The sequence below is a fragment of the Mercenaria mercenaria genome, chromosome 15 (assembly GCF_021730395.1).
Source record: "Mercenaria mercenaria strain notata chromosome 15, MADL_Memer_1, whole genome shotgun sequence".
Taxonomy (NCBI): domain Eukaryota; kingdom Metazoa; phylum Mollusca; class Bivalvia; order Venerida; family Veneridae; genus Mercenaria; species Mercenaria mercenaria.
Window position 1 is genome coordinate 74,074,916 of NC_069375.1, and position 15,522 is coordinate 74,090,437.

Sequence of the window (15,522 nt, forward strand, 5' to 3'; positions counted from 1 at the left end):
GCTATAAAAACATTTTCTATCAAAATGACATTATTTTATAACCTCGTGAAGTATTCTCCATTGTCTGAACATTGTCTGGGTAATTTTTATTTTAAAATTGAATTATGACAAATTGCTTCCATTTTAATTTGAAAATGAAGTAATCGCAATCTTGAGCGCGCTTTTCACAAATATTTACTTGACGGTACGACGGCACAAGGCAATGCTTATCAATGTGTTGCATATCTGTTCGAGCATTTTATCATTTATTTATTTATTTATTTATATAATATTTATGATTAAAAGTAAAACTTTTTTGAATTAGCAAACTTTAAGTCACATCTTTAATTGGAAATAAATTGGTCTTAAAAAAAGTCCGCATTAAATTAAAAAGGCAATTAGAATTAATTCTATGTAATTGCTTTACAAGCTGTGTGCCGGTATAATTTTTGACGATATTACAATAAACTGTTCAATAATTGAAACATTTCGCGAAAATTTTGTTATGTATGTGCCTAAAATATTACATACAACCATGGCTTCTTTACGTTCACTGATCACTGCGTGAACGTAAAAGTATAAATTAAAAATTAATGAATGATGGTCATATTAACTGTGGTGATAATTTGATTTATTTACCGTGCGTGCATTTCAGTAGAAGATGAAAAAAGGTACACTTTACGAAACTTATTATTCAAATTGAAAAAAAAAGAACATGTATATATTTATCAAATACAATAATCACTTTCACCTGTATATGACCTTTTTCATTATCATGATATTGGCAGAAATCTTTTATGAAAACAAAGACATTTTTATAACTATATTATTATTCTACATTCCATAAAGGAAAATTAATTCCTACCCTACAGATCTTCATGGTCCACGGGGACCCCTGTTGTGCAAAATTGCCCATTACATAATCGCTGATAAGCAGCAGATAAGACGGCGATTTTAGGTTGGTTTATCGTGTAGGACACCTCTTCACAAATGTTTTATGGTCTTACTGCGAATATTGTGAAACAGTGAAGTTTTATTTAATACAATAATTTTTAATAGCAAATAGATACTTTAGGTTAATTGTAAAATGTAAGAGAGTGTGTGTTTTAGACAATTATAAAATGTGTGATGCTTTTTAACAAATGTATGTATAATATAAATGTGCACAAAGATGACTCAAATGAAATGTTGAACTTATATAGTAGTAGATCTAGGCATTTAAAAAAAAACACATGACACTAGAAATTGCCAAAATTCATATCTTCTGTGTTTAATTCAGTTTAGGTTGTATTGTCCAGCTGTTCGAAACTATTCTGGAACAAACTGCTTAGCCGTCACCTAAATTTCTTTTATAATTTTCTACACCCATCTAAAATTTTATGCAAAAAAAGTATAATAAGTAAAAAAAAAAAGTACATCTATGATCAATTTGCCGATAAATAATTTAATAAATAAATAAATATCTGTTTTATCGTTTAAGCTATAAGAAGATATATATGGCAGATCGAACATCTCTACTTTATGTCTCAGTTGATGATTTTTATTACAGACGTATTTTGGGGGTAATTAGCATAGCCTGTGGTGTTTATCTTGTCTCCATCCGGTGTATTCGCAAAGGTCCATAAAAAATCACGCATAAAACACTTACAGTCAATATGCAGTAATTGTCAAAATCGAAATTTTCAGGGCGATAAATTAAAAAAAAAATAACGCGAGAACATAATTTTACAACATTACGTTTCACAGCAAAAAGGGGAAAGGCTTTCAAAAGGGATTTGAAACAAAAGGAATCGTTTTGTGTGATGTTTTATGTATATCCTTTACCACTGAAAAGTGGCATTTTTTATTTTTATATTTTCGGTCAATGCATTCAACGAAACGTATAACTTAACTCAGCATATACAGGACAGAAAATCAACATTACATACGCATGATAAACAAGTATTTTTACTGTAAAATCGTATATTTTACTTATTGTTTAATATAATTTAATTATTTATAACTCCTGGAACAATGTCGGTATCTAGCAAAGTCCATAAAATCAAAGAGTTATAAAAATAAATGTTAAAATACAGTTAATTACAGTAGCTTAAAGATGCGTTACATTCTGCTTTAATTTGCATACTTCAATAATTCTGTCTAACCAAGATGCGTTGCTCAAAAATGTAGAGCCGAGTTTACCTATAAATGCCAAACAGCAGGTTTATCGATAATTTAGTGTAAAGGGAAACAACTACAACGGCGCACAAGGCAAAAAATTAATACCGACAAGAGTTGCGGTTCTCGTATATTTCACGCTCAAAGTTGGGGATGCGTACCATAGCTCTTCGCATACTTTGATTTTTCAAACTAAAGTGATTTTTACAAGTGCACCGGTTACGATAAAAATGTAAACAACGGACTCTGTCTATGAAACTTTGAAATGAATGAATGACAGTCGATCTCAGTCATAATACTGATTGACAGTGAATGCTAATGACTCCATGTGTTGCAGAAATGTATTTAGTTTGTAACTGTAATTTCCCATCAATTGAAATCCTCTCAAAACGGGTAAAATAATTACTTATATTTGGACAAATCTCATCGTCTTTGCCGTTCGGCAGCTGCAAAAAGGGCAAATATAAAAGATTCAGTATAAGTAATATTTCACTGGTACTGCCAGTTAGTAAGTTCATACTCTGAACAACAAGTCAGAGAAATTTGGGCAGATTTGACCAATTATGACGTTGGCAGCATTAGATTATATTTTTTCTTTACACAAAAATTGCCGTTAGGTAACAAAGCGATTACGCCGATAATCCGGAGTTCACCGATTATTGTTCCAGTTCACGCAATGTAATCCAGCAATTAAACTGCATAGCTATTAGCTACTGCTGTTATAGGGAAGTGGTAGAGTGTCTGCCTTAGGGGTGAGAGGTCCTGGGTTCGAGTCCCAGTTAGAGCTTAACTATTTAGATTCTGCTAAAGCATAGTTTTGCTGTTAATAGACTGTTCCAGATGTTCTAAATTTTTAGCACACAGTATCATGGATCAGTATTTAGCAATCCAGATCAAAGTGGAATGTTAAATCAAATGCACCCAATTAGAAAATATTGACTATATTATGTCCCTTTGATGTTTATGCTCTCCATGTTCAAGAAGAGTTACATTTCCTTGATCACAAAATTTTCGTTATCATGAAAATATTAAATGCTCATAACTCCGCACTTCTGGTTAAAATATTGTCTATATTTCTGTTTTTGAGAAATATATGGACATTTCTCTTCATTTCAAAGCCTTTTAACTTCAAACCTATGATTTGAAAAACTTAGGTACTATCTCTACACTTTAGTTTGAAAAATCAAAGTATGCGAAGAGCTATGGTACGGTCTCTAAATTATCCATGATGTTTTCTGTAACAAGTATGCATACTTCATAAATGTATGTAAATAAAATGTTTTGTTTCTGTTGCGTTTTTGAATGAAATTAATTGTTCTCTAGTCGGTGAAAAAACATTTACTGTATGCCGACTTGCCAATTTTGATATTTGATCTGAATTCGTATTTGCGAGTGATACTGTATTCCATCTTGCGAGTACAAAAGGCGATTTATGTCCTTAAAATGCGTAAATGAAATAAAAATATGCATACAAAATTGTTTCTTTTGATCAGTCGTCATGTTTATAATGTCATTTAATGTCGAACCCAACACCCCGCCCCCCCCCCTCCCCCCACCCTGCTCCATGCGATGCTTGCACTAATCCATTGGGAGTGGTTGGATTCGAGTGTCTGTGACTCGCTATCCTACTTAATTAAATAAAATTAATTGAATGCTTTAGCATCGTTTACATGCAAGTGTTCTGAGTTGGCTTTACACTCTATATAGCGCCCTTTTCATGATCAATTTCACGTTCAAAGGCGCTTTACATAATTCATAACTCTACTAGTACAGACAAAGAGCGATCTGACCAGAGGGACCAGAGGGACAGAGTGAGACAAAGCCCCCACGACAGAGAGATCAGAAATCAGATACAGGCTTGTCCGGCTAACCTAGGCTAGCTCGCTGCGAATAGACAGCCTGGTTCTTTAACGTGCCCAGTGTATAGCACTGATACACGCAAGGATTGCCTGGGTTCCTGACCAGTACACCTCTAGTTGAGTGGGAAACAATGAAAAGCGTTTCTGAAAATTCCTGAGTAGCTGCCGGGGATCGAACCCCAACATCAGGATTGGAAGGCCAGTGTGCAAACCACTGAGCTATCCGTCCACACTATCATAAAATACGAACTAGAAACTGAATGTATGTATACACAAGGTCCCTACCATGTCTTGCAAGAAATTAACCGTCGATTCCCGAAGAAATGTTACCTTACGATGTCAAAATATCGATGAGATGAGACAGGAGAGGACTATAGGTTGACCCCCGTCTGTCTGCCCGTCTGCAAGAAAATGATCCTCTGAACAAACAAAACTATTTCACCCGTAAGTATCCTGTGAATGAACGTATAAATAGAAAAGGATAACGAATACATTATCGAAAAAGTCGATTAAGTCCTTATTAGTAATTCAGAGTTAACGTCATGGTAAACCAGTCAACAAAATTCAAAAGTAGTACAAGTCGAAAGATTTCCTGCGGCCAGAAGTTATACAGACCAGAAATAGAAATTGTTATCGATGTTTGTGTGACCACAGTCTAAAAGTAACTTATGGGTGAATAGCGAGTTTTTTTTTCATACCATTACGCTTTAATGTAGAAAATATTACTCCATTCTACATGTTTTACAAGTAGATCTATGAAATATGTATTTCCAAAGAAGTATGAAATACACGGAATCGCAACAGGAGATAATCTATTTTTAATCTAATCTAAATTTATTTTTTATAGCTCTTTGGTATTTCTTAATTCTGAAAGTCATTGTTTTTAGCAAAAATAACTATATTTCCCTTTCATGTACAACATAGCTTTTAGCTCAACTGGTCACATTCCTTGACTATTGAAACACTTTACTAGAGCTATCACAAATGTGATTCATGCCTTAAAAAATTCACCCGGACGACGTTGACATATAGAGCAAAACAACACAGAACCATAATCCAGGAAATTAAAGAGCATTTAAAAAGTCTCTTATGCACAATTAAGTATCAATATTGATCATTGCTGAAAGTTTGAATAAATTATATAAAATAATGAATGAGGAATTTAGATCACAAGCATTTCTCTATATATCATATAGCTTGCCAGCTATATTGCGAAAACGGCGTTCCATAAATGCGAAAAACCAATCACATATCGGTAAAAAATCACGTGATATCACCCATTCCCCATGTGCTACACAACTTGTTGCATTCCAATATACCTGCGGCCTTCAGGCTGCAGGTAACAAAATAGTTGAATGGCCTAATGGTTTAACTACCCGATTCCCCGTTTCTCAATAATGAAATAAACATCTTATCGTTACAATACAGCCGTCATGTTTACTGACTGTCAAGGTTTACCGCTATTTTTCATGTTAGAAATAGTTTGCATTTGATAGTGATAACGCACACACGCCAGGAATCTGTCCTTGCGGCTTTGGTCATTTTCACTGCTTTTTACATTTTACAGTTTATTAATCAAGTCAAGGCCCATTAGGGCCTCTGACAACAATTGTAACAATAACAAGTCATAGTAACAAAATCAGATTGGCATATAAAACCTGACAAATCGTATAGTAACTGATGATGTGGAGGATGAGAACTAACTATATATCTAAAAGCAGACATAATTTTCTTACAGAAAACAGCCAGTTTTAACAAAATATTCTTATTGTAATTGTTCACAAGGTCCGAAAATTTGAGAGTATTAAATATATAGATGAATATTATGTTAATAGAAAAAAATGTACATTTTTTTCTATCAACATTGAAATATATATTTGTAATAAAAAAGAAATTCATATCCTAAAATATTACTGTTACACAATTGACAAGTACTTTGTTCTCCTGCATTGTTTTCAAATCTACCTTTTTCTTTTGGAAACAAATAATTCATGCATCTGAATTTACAAAGTGAAATGCTAAGGTCAAAAGGTAAAAGCTTGAAATATTTTTTAAATACAAATTTGTGTTTATACATTCTATAATTTAAACATTTGCTTGAGTTATTAACTAAATAGTTCCAGTTTTGTATAAACTGATCTTTAATTCTAGTATTAACAACATTTTTGAAAGAGTTACAAGAGCGAATCTTCTGATCTAACGAATAATTAGATATACCAAGAGAATCCAAACTTTCTTTAAAATAACATAACCAGTTAAATTTCTTGTTTTGCCTTTGAGACAGTGAGAGAGGTTCTGCACAAAATATTACAAATTTTATTTTCCTTGGAGCTTATTAACTTACTCCAAAAAATTAACACTTTACATTTAATACGACTTGAAAGTGATAAAATACCAAAATCACCATACAACATGTTATTAGGGGTAATCTGCTTCAAATTTAAAATAAGTTTTATATATTTCATCTGGAATTTATCAACAATATCTAAATGTTCAACCCCTTCCCCATACCTCTGAGCCGTACAAGACAATAGGAGTAACCATGGTATCGAAAAGGTGCAACTGCAAATACGTAGGTAAAAACAACTTCCTGAATTTACTTATAACTGCAAACATAGCTTTGCGTGCTTGGTCAACTAAATGAGCCTTAGTTCTACCGAACTTGCCATTGAATGAAAATTGAATACCTAGGTATGAGAAGTAGTCAACAATTTCTAAAATATTACCCTCAAGTTGAAATACTGAAGCATTACGCATACCTCTCTTATTTTTCCGAAATATGACAACTTTAGCCCCTATGAGGTGCAATACTCTGACATAGCATTAAGAGCTGACTGGAGGTCATTAGGGGTCTCTGTTAATGTGACTGTGTCATTAGCATATAATAGCATATATAACTTGAAGAAGAAAACTTCAAAATCGTAATCACTTAACATATGACTAGCATTATCAGATAATAACTGAGGCCTAAATTAAAAAATTGTTTGTTTGTAGTGCTCCGATCCAGATTTTTAGGAGTGGGTAGGTAGGTAGGGATTATATATATATATATATTTTTTTTTATAAAGTTAAAACATGCATGGCTGACAATGCTACCAGTAATTTCACAAAGCACAAACTTGCACATGCTTATATGCAGACATTTTTAACCAGATCTTACATTATATAATCAGTCAGTTTTTTTTTGTAAACTGAATGACACTACTGGGGATATATAGACTAAGAATGCACCAAACAATCTCGACACTCCCAACCCTCATTCCCTAAAACCTTTTACAGGACAGTTGTTCTCACTACAGATGCTGTCAGACCCTTTGTTTATGAAATTATGGCCTCTGATGCATTTTTGGTCTAAGTTTTGATTATTCAAATGTCATTTATCTGGACACAGGAAGAAACAGTATGTTTATAATGACCTCACTACCGACCTCCAAAGCTGTCCAACCTGTTAGAACCTGTTAGTTGTGAGGTTGGGTGGGGAGAGGTAGGTAAGGAAGAATGTTCGCTGTCTTCCCCCTGGAAATGTTAGAAATATATGAATGAAATAGTGCCCTCTGTTACATCTTTTGATAGGAATGAAATGGTGGCCTCTGGTATATCTTTGGTAGGAATGAAAGGGTGGCCTCTGTTATAAGTTTTGAGTATTCAAATGGCATTAATCCGGACACAGGTAGAGACAGAAAGTTTATAATGACCTCACTGCAGACCCCCAAAGCTGTTCAACCTGGTGGTGGTGGGGGTGGGGTGGGGAAAGAGGTACAGGTATTGAAAAATGTTTGCTGTCTTTCCCCTGGTTACTGCGGTATCAATGAAAGAGTGGCCTGTTTTACATTTTTAAGGTAGTTCGATACATTTTGTGCGCATGCGCGAATTGTCTCGTTTTACGTAAAGTCGAAAAATTTAAGTGTGTTGAATTTTACTTATTTTTTGCTTGCTATCCAAGAGAATCTTCAATAACCGGCGTCTTAATGGAAAAGGTAGAAGAACACTATTCGTTGAGGCTTTAAATCTAAGTTTATCGCGGGATTTTTAACGACATTCACCGGTTTCGTAAAGCGGTCGTTTGTTTTGGCGCAATGCGGAAGTGTCGTCTTGATGCAGTTTTTTGGCTAAAAAGTTGACGAATTCTTCGTCTCACAACTGTCATTTGTTTTACGTTTGCCATCAGTTTTAGGCAGTAACTGTTAGCTGTCGAGAGTACCGGAACAGACTGTGAAGTATTTCTATAGATCTAAATATGGTTCGTAAAAAAGGACATTTTGCCTGGCATTCGGAATTCCTACACTAGTGATCCATGAGGACTTTATCCAGTTTCCAGAATGGCAGGAAGGAAGGACTTATTGAATTGGACCACTTGACAAGGCAGCTTACAAAAGTCTGAAAATTAAAAGCAGCCACTGGGCGACAGTAAATTAAAGCTTGTCTACATTTTCCATAAAATTTCCAAAATAAATACTGGAGAAAAAACAACATGGAAATACATACGACATCAACACAAAATAGCACAGCACCAGAATGAATGCGGAAGTTGTCATGAGTGGTGTGGCATTGTTCCTGTTCATTTATTGTTTACAGATTCCAAAAGTCTGGTGAGTCATGTAAAATATATATTGTATTGTCATTTGATAGTAGATCATACTGTACTGTAATTGTTGATTAATTATTTTAGTTCATTCTAAAGCCCTCAACAGACGGTAGGTTTTTGTTGTACAACACCAATTAAATTTAAGATGTACAGCCAAATGTTATCGTGTGTACGATGCTATTCCTTGATTTCGTAAATCTTTCTTGACCAACAGATTAGGACATGTTCTATTTTGTAAGATTTGAGCCGCGTCATGAGAAAACCAACATATTGCCTTTCCGACCAGCATCTGCGCAGTCTTGTCCATGCTGTTCGCTATGAAATGGTTTCTCTAATTGCAATAGACTTTGAAAGCAAACATCATTGATCCTGATCAGACTGCGTGGATGCACAGGCTGGTCTTGATCCATGCTGGTCGCAAAGCCACTATGTTGGTTTTCTCATGGCGTGGCTCATTTGTGTCATGCATAATCAAATTCATTGGATATTATTTTTTATTAAGAATGGTTACATTCAGACATTCTTTTCAGTACCTATTTTAAAATAGTACATCTTTGAGATAATTAAATTAGTGTTGTACAACTAGAACTTAATATCTGTTGAGGCCTTAAGGTTATCTTTTCTGGAGTAATGGACCATCGTGCTTAAATATGTTTTATCATGATGATTTATGAATGAATTAATAAAGACCTAGTATACATAATTTTAAAATATTTAATTATAAGTAATCAAGTTAGTATTCTGTAACAATGTGAATTGTATTGATTGTCAATTTTCAGAACCAGATATGATTATGTCTGTTTTCAGAACCAGATATGAGTAGAGTACAGTTTGAGAAATGTCTTGGTAGAACAGATACTAAGGAAATAATAAAGAGCAAAACAGACCACATTTCTCCTTCTTATAACTGGTAAAGTTCGAAGTAAGGGCGAGTACAATAATGCAGCCCCAGTGAGAGTTCATGATGAGGTGTCAACTGTAAATGTGTGGTCGTTAAATGATGTGCAGTCAGATTGACAAGTATTTGAAGTAACATTAATTTATAAATTATCAATTCTGAGAGAAATTTTTGCTGAGCTTTGTGCAGGATACTCTTAAAAAATACGTGAACCAGAATTTTATATTATAAGTACAATGTCAGATGTACTCCAGACTTCACACATATGTTGATGTTTATACATATGTGTTGATTAATTTGTCAAGTGAAGAAATTTTATGAATAATGTTCGTGGGTGACAGAACAGAAGTACAAAGTCAATTACAGAGGTCGACAACACTGAGTTTAGGATGCAGAAAAAATCCGGTGATTCAGACGAAACAACATACATAGAAAGATTATACTAGTAAAATGAAAACTTTTAGTGTATGGAAAAGTTTGGAAGCAGGTTTACCATTGACAGAAGAGACAGTATTTACAGACTGGTCTACACTTATTTTGATTTGACTTTTACACGGTGATTCCTCCAGTAAACAGATAGTGATCTGAGAGAATTGTGTTCATTATATCATACAGGTTTAGACTAAGAGTGAATGTAAAATTAATGTGTATTTAAATCAATCAAAATTTTTCAAAATTGGATGTTGAAACTTTACAACTGTTCAGTATTTCAGTAATCAGTTAGGATTTTTGAGTGATTTCAATAAAGTACAAATTAAAAAAAAAAGAATCACTATCAGCCAAGATGATGTGCTATTGTAAAAGATAGAAAGAAAATTCACAAGTCACATTAACTTGGTAAAAGGGATTTTAACAGAATTAAACTATAATTGGTGAAGGAATCTGCATGTTGTATCAAATAGCTATAATGTATTTTGTAGTTCTTTGGATGTATCTTCTATCTATCTCTTTTCAAACTAAATTTTATCTCTTAAATCTGTTGAAATTGCCATCAAAATAAAAATTTCTTTTAAAAACAATATATTTAACAATTAAAAGGTATATTCAACAAGCCAGTACTTTGTTACTAATCTTAGTCAGTGGAATTTATTTTTAGACTTGTCCTATTTTTTTTTATTCAGTTTCTGGATCCCCATTTATTAGTTACTGTACACATTTTGGGATTCCAGCAATTTTCCACATCCTCATTACAAGGTAGTATTGATTTTTCATTGGTCCAGTGGTTAACTAATTTTAGCATAAAGTAAAACTGTTCTATTAATAGATTTTCAGAAAATCTGTTTGAGTTATTTATACCCAGTATACAAATTCATGTACTTTTATTTGATTTGAACATTACTGTTTAATATTATCCTGAACAAATTACAGGTTTTCTTTGCTTTATATTAGAGAATTTTGGTAAATTTCGTTGATGAAAGGTCCAAGGTACTTTTCTCAAATAGTCAATTAATAGAAATTTTCAAATATAATATCTTGTGCAGTGAATTAAAAAGAAATTTATTTATTTCAGTACTAGTCAGTTCTGAACTTGAAAGATACTTTGATAGGTTTTTAGCTCGGCTATTCAAAGAATAGGGGAGCTATCCTACTCGCCCCGGCGTGAGCGTGAGCGTCACATAAATGTTAAAGTTTGCATACCACCCCAAATATTTTCAAAGTGCATTAAGATATTGCTTTCATATTTTACATACTTGTTTACCATCATGACCCCAGTCTGTAAAAAAGAGGAGGCAAATCTGTCAAGCATTTTGACTGAATTATGGCCCCTTTTCGACTTAAAATAAATGTTAAAGTTTGCGTACCACCCCAAATATTTTCAAAGTGCATTAAGATATTGCTTTCATATTTTGCATACTTGTTTACCATCATGACCCCAGTCTGTAAAAAAGAGGAGGCAACTCTGTCAAGCATTTTGACTGAATTATGGCCCCTTTTCGACTTTGAATAAATGTTAAAGTTTGCGTACCACCCCAAATATTTTCAAAGTGCATTAAGATATTGCTTTCATATTTTGCATACTTGTTTACCATCATGACCCCAGTCTGTAAAAAAGAGGAGGCAACTCTGTCAAGCATTTTGACTGAATTATGGCCCCTTTTCGACTTAGAATAAATGTTAAAGTTTGCGTACCACCCCAAATATTTTCAAAGTCCATTGAGGTATTGCTTTCATATTTTGCATACTTGTTTACCATCATGACCCCAGTCTGTGAAAAGGAGGAGGCAACTCTATCAAGCATTTTGACTGAATTATGGCCCCTTTTTGACTTAGAATAAATGTTAAAGTTTGTTTACCACCTCAAATATTTTCAAAGTCCATTGAGATATTGCTTTCATATTTTGCATACTTGTTTACCATCATGACCCAAGTCTGTAAAAAGGAGGAGGCAACTCTGTCAAGCATTTTGACTGAATTATGGCCCCTTTTCGACTTAAAATAAATGTTAAAGTTTGCGTACCACCCCAAATATTTTCAAAGTGCATTAAGATATTGCTTTCATATTTTGCATACTTGTTTACCATCATGACCCCAGTCTGTAAAAAAGAGGAGGCAACTCTGTCAAGCATTTTGACTGAATTATGGCCCCTTTTCGACTTAGAATAAATGTTAAAGTTTGCGTACCACCCCAAATATTTTCAAAGTCCATTGAGGTATTGCTTTCATATTTTGCATACTTGTTTACCATCATGATCCCAGTCTGTAAAAAGGAGGAGGCAACTCTATCAAGCATTTTGACTGAATTATGGCCCCTTTTTGACTTAGAATAAATGTTAAAGTTTGCGTACCACCCCAAATATTTTCAAAGTCCGTTGAGATATTGCTTTCATATTTTGCATACTTGTTTACCATCATGACCCAAGTCTGTAAAAAGGAGGAGGCAACTCTATCAAGCATTTTGACTGAATTATGGCCCCTTTTCGACTTAGAATAAATGTTAAAGTTTGCGTACCACCCCAAATATTTTCAAAGTGCATTAAGATATTGCTTTCATATTTTGCATACTTGTTTACCATCATGACCCCAGTCTGTAAAAAAGAGGAGGCAACTCTGTCAAGCATTTTGACTGAATTATGGCCCCTTTTCGACTTAGAATAAATGTTAAAGTTTGCGTACCACCCCAAATATTTTCAAAGTCCATTGAGGTATTGCTTTCATATTTTGCATACTTGTTTACCATCATGACCCCAGTCTGTGAAAAGGAGGAGGCAACTCTATCAAGCATTTTGACTGAATTATGGCCCCTTTTTGACTTAGAATAAATGTTAAAGTTTGTGTACCACCTCAAATATTTTCAAAGTCCATTGAGATATTGCTTTCATATTTTGCATACTTGTTTACCATCATGACCCAAGTCTGTAAAAAGGAGGAGGCAACTCTATCGAGCATTTTGACTGAATTATGGCCCCTTTTCGACTTTGAATAAATGTTAAAGTTTGCGTAACACCCCAAATATTTTCAAAGTCCATTGAGATATTGCTTTCATATTTTGCATACTTGTTTACCATCATGACCCCAGTCTGTAAAAAGGAGGAGGCAACTCTATCAAGCATTTTGACTGAATTATGGCCCCTTTTCGACTTAGAATATGCTTATAGTAATGTTAAAGTTTTACTCATTGCTTATCAAGCACTGAGAATAGTTCAGCGCGCTGTCCACTGACAGCTCTTGTTGGTTTAATTCAGTAACTTACTATAGGAAGAATTATTTAAGGTAGCTCAACACAACTTCTGGACATTAAGGTGATTTATTATCATATATGATATAAGATAATTTTCATTGAGTCCTACATACCAGAACATTTTTGAGTGACAATTAGAAATATTTTAGATTACTTGGGGTGGTTCACTACCTGTTAGAAATATTTAAGGTGGTTAACCATCTGTTAGAAAATGATAATACGGTACAGTACTGGGACTTGTTTTTGCAGGCAATTATCACAACATGAAATTTTATAGGTGCTGAATTGAAGGTCATTTCCTCCATGGTTATTGTCGTGGTGTTTATAACTCCCCCGCCACAAGTGGTGGGGGTTATAGGAATGGTCTCTGTCCATCCTTCCCTACTTCCGTCCTTCCATCTTCCGTCCTTCCGTAACATTTTGTGTCCGCTCTGTATCTCCTAAATCCCTTGAACATGTTGAAGGATTTTCATGAAACTTGGTTCAAATAATCACCGCATCAAGACAATGTGCAGAACCCATGAGTCTCACATGTCGGTTCAAGGTCAAGGTCACAACTCAAAGCCTTCAATTTTGTGTCTGCTCTGTATCTCCTAAATCCCTTCAAGTGTGCTATTAACAGACAGCTTTTGTGATATATCAGGAGCACATAATTCCGGACAAGCTGGTCTGATCATACCCAAAATCGAGTTATTCCAAGAGCTTGTGCTCGTATACATTGCCATTAAATCTGATCAAAATTGTTATGAAAATGTTCAAACTAGAGCGTTAAAATTGTCAAATATTGCAACATTTTATATAACAGGGACAGATAAATCTGGACTTGCTAGTCTGAAAATGCCTGAAATCTAGGTCTTGCAAGACCCTATGGCCGTACACATTGTCTATTTTAGACAATTTTCTAAGTTTATTCAAGATTGCTTTAAATAAAAATGATACAGTTGTAAAAAATGGGTAAATATTGCTATTTTTTACTATATCAGGGGCACATTACTCTTGATATACTGGTCGGATCATCCCCATAATGCAACACATTCCAGATTATGTAGCCATGCATATTGTTTTTTTACTTTGGTGAAGATTGTTATAGTAATATTCATGCTGGAGTGTTAACAATGCTTTATAATTCATACTTAACTTTAAAAAAGTGGGTGGGGTAATATTACATCTGTTTTTTATGATGAAATGTCGATGTAAATGGTTTGGAACTATTTTGTTATTTAAAATTATGTTTTGCACACATGTTCATATTGTTTAGGCATTTTTTTTTCATGAAAATATTTGTTGTTACAGCTTATTTGCCAGCAAACCCCAATATTCTAAAATTTTGGTACTTTCATGGTAAAATACAGAATATCTCTCTTATATGTCCGGTGACCCCCAATTTTTTTACCCTTATTTTGAAGCAGTTTTGAGACACAATATATACAAAAAGTATTTCAAAAATCTTAATTGTAGAAATAATGTTATGCTATCTTTAGACTGATACAAGTACTGGTCCCATTGGAAAAAAGTGGGTGGGGTAATTATATTGCCTTGTGAAAATGAGTAACAGTATTATGTGAAAATCATTAAAATTTCATACTGACTTCATAGCATATTCAAGCTGAATTTTTAGAAATACAGTTATTTTACAACTGATAAAGATAGTTTGTGTTTTGAAATGTACCCCCAATTTTTCCAGGTTTTTCAAATTTCACTTTTATCTTGACAGTGTGTGTAGAAAATGACCGATATAATGAAAAGGAGTTCGGTGACCTACCGTTTTTTTGCTTTTATATGAAATAGATACCAAAGATCTTCAAACATGCAAAGTATGAAAAAATTCTTAATTGTAGAACAAATTGGCCTGAAATGTATCCAACATCCTTAATGATAGAAATGAAATGGTGGCCTCTGTTATATCTTGTGACAGGAATGAAATTGTGGCCTCAGCTACATCTTTTGATGAGAACAAAATGGTGGCCTCTTTGCTAGGAATGAAATGGTGGCAACTGTTACATCTTTTGTCTAAATTCTGTGTACCCAATATCATTAATCTGGACACAGGAAGTGATGGATAATCATAATGATAAAAACCATATTATAGTTCAACATTTGGCGGTACTCAGTAAGGTGTAAAAAAAAATAATTCGCACCACTCGCCCTGCAGGACTAGTAGCCAGTAAAATCTACCCGCCCTTAGTGAGCAGTCACTTGCCCAGGTAACAACTGACATATAAAATATTGTCATTTTTATGAAAGGAGTATTTTACATGTTCAGTAAGTAAATTTCAAATGTAGAAAATAATATTCTCTTGTACACTACACTTCATTTTTTATAAAGAAGCATATTTGTTCTTCTTAAATTTCCTTTTTATAGCAG

General features: G+C 33.8%; 1 protein-coding gene and 1 long non-coding RNA gene across 2 annotated transcripts in view; one reads left to right on the forward strand and one right to left on the reverse strand.

The window, feature by feature from the left end:
• The window catches only part of LOC128548832 (uncharacterized), a 242,259-nt gene that overhangs the window by 171,884 nt on the left and 54,853 nt on the right, over positions 1 to 15,522 (reverse strand). The gene's annotated exons all lie outside the window — the stretch shown is intronic.
• Positions 7,965 to 10,987, forward strand: LOC123562693 (uncharacterized). The gene is made up of 2 exons (XR_008367518.1): positions 7,965 to 8,584; positions 9,388 to 10,987. It is a non-coding gene; the product is annotated as an uncharacterized LOC123562693 (long non-coding RNA).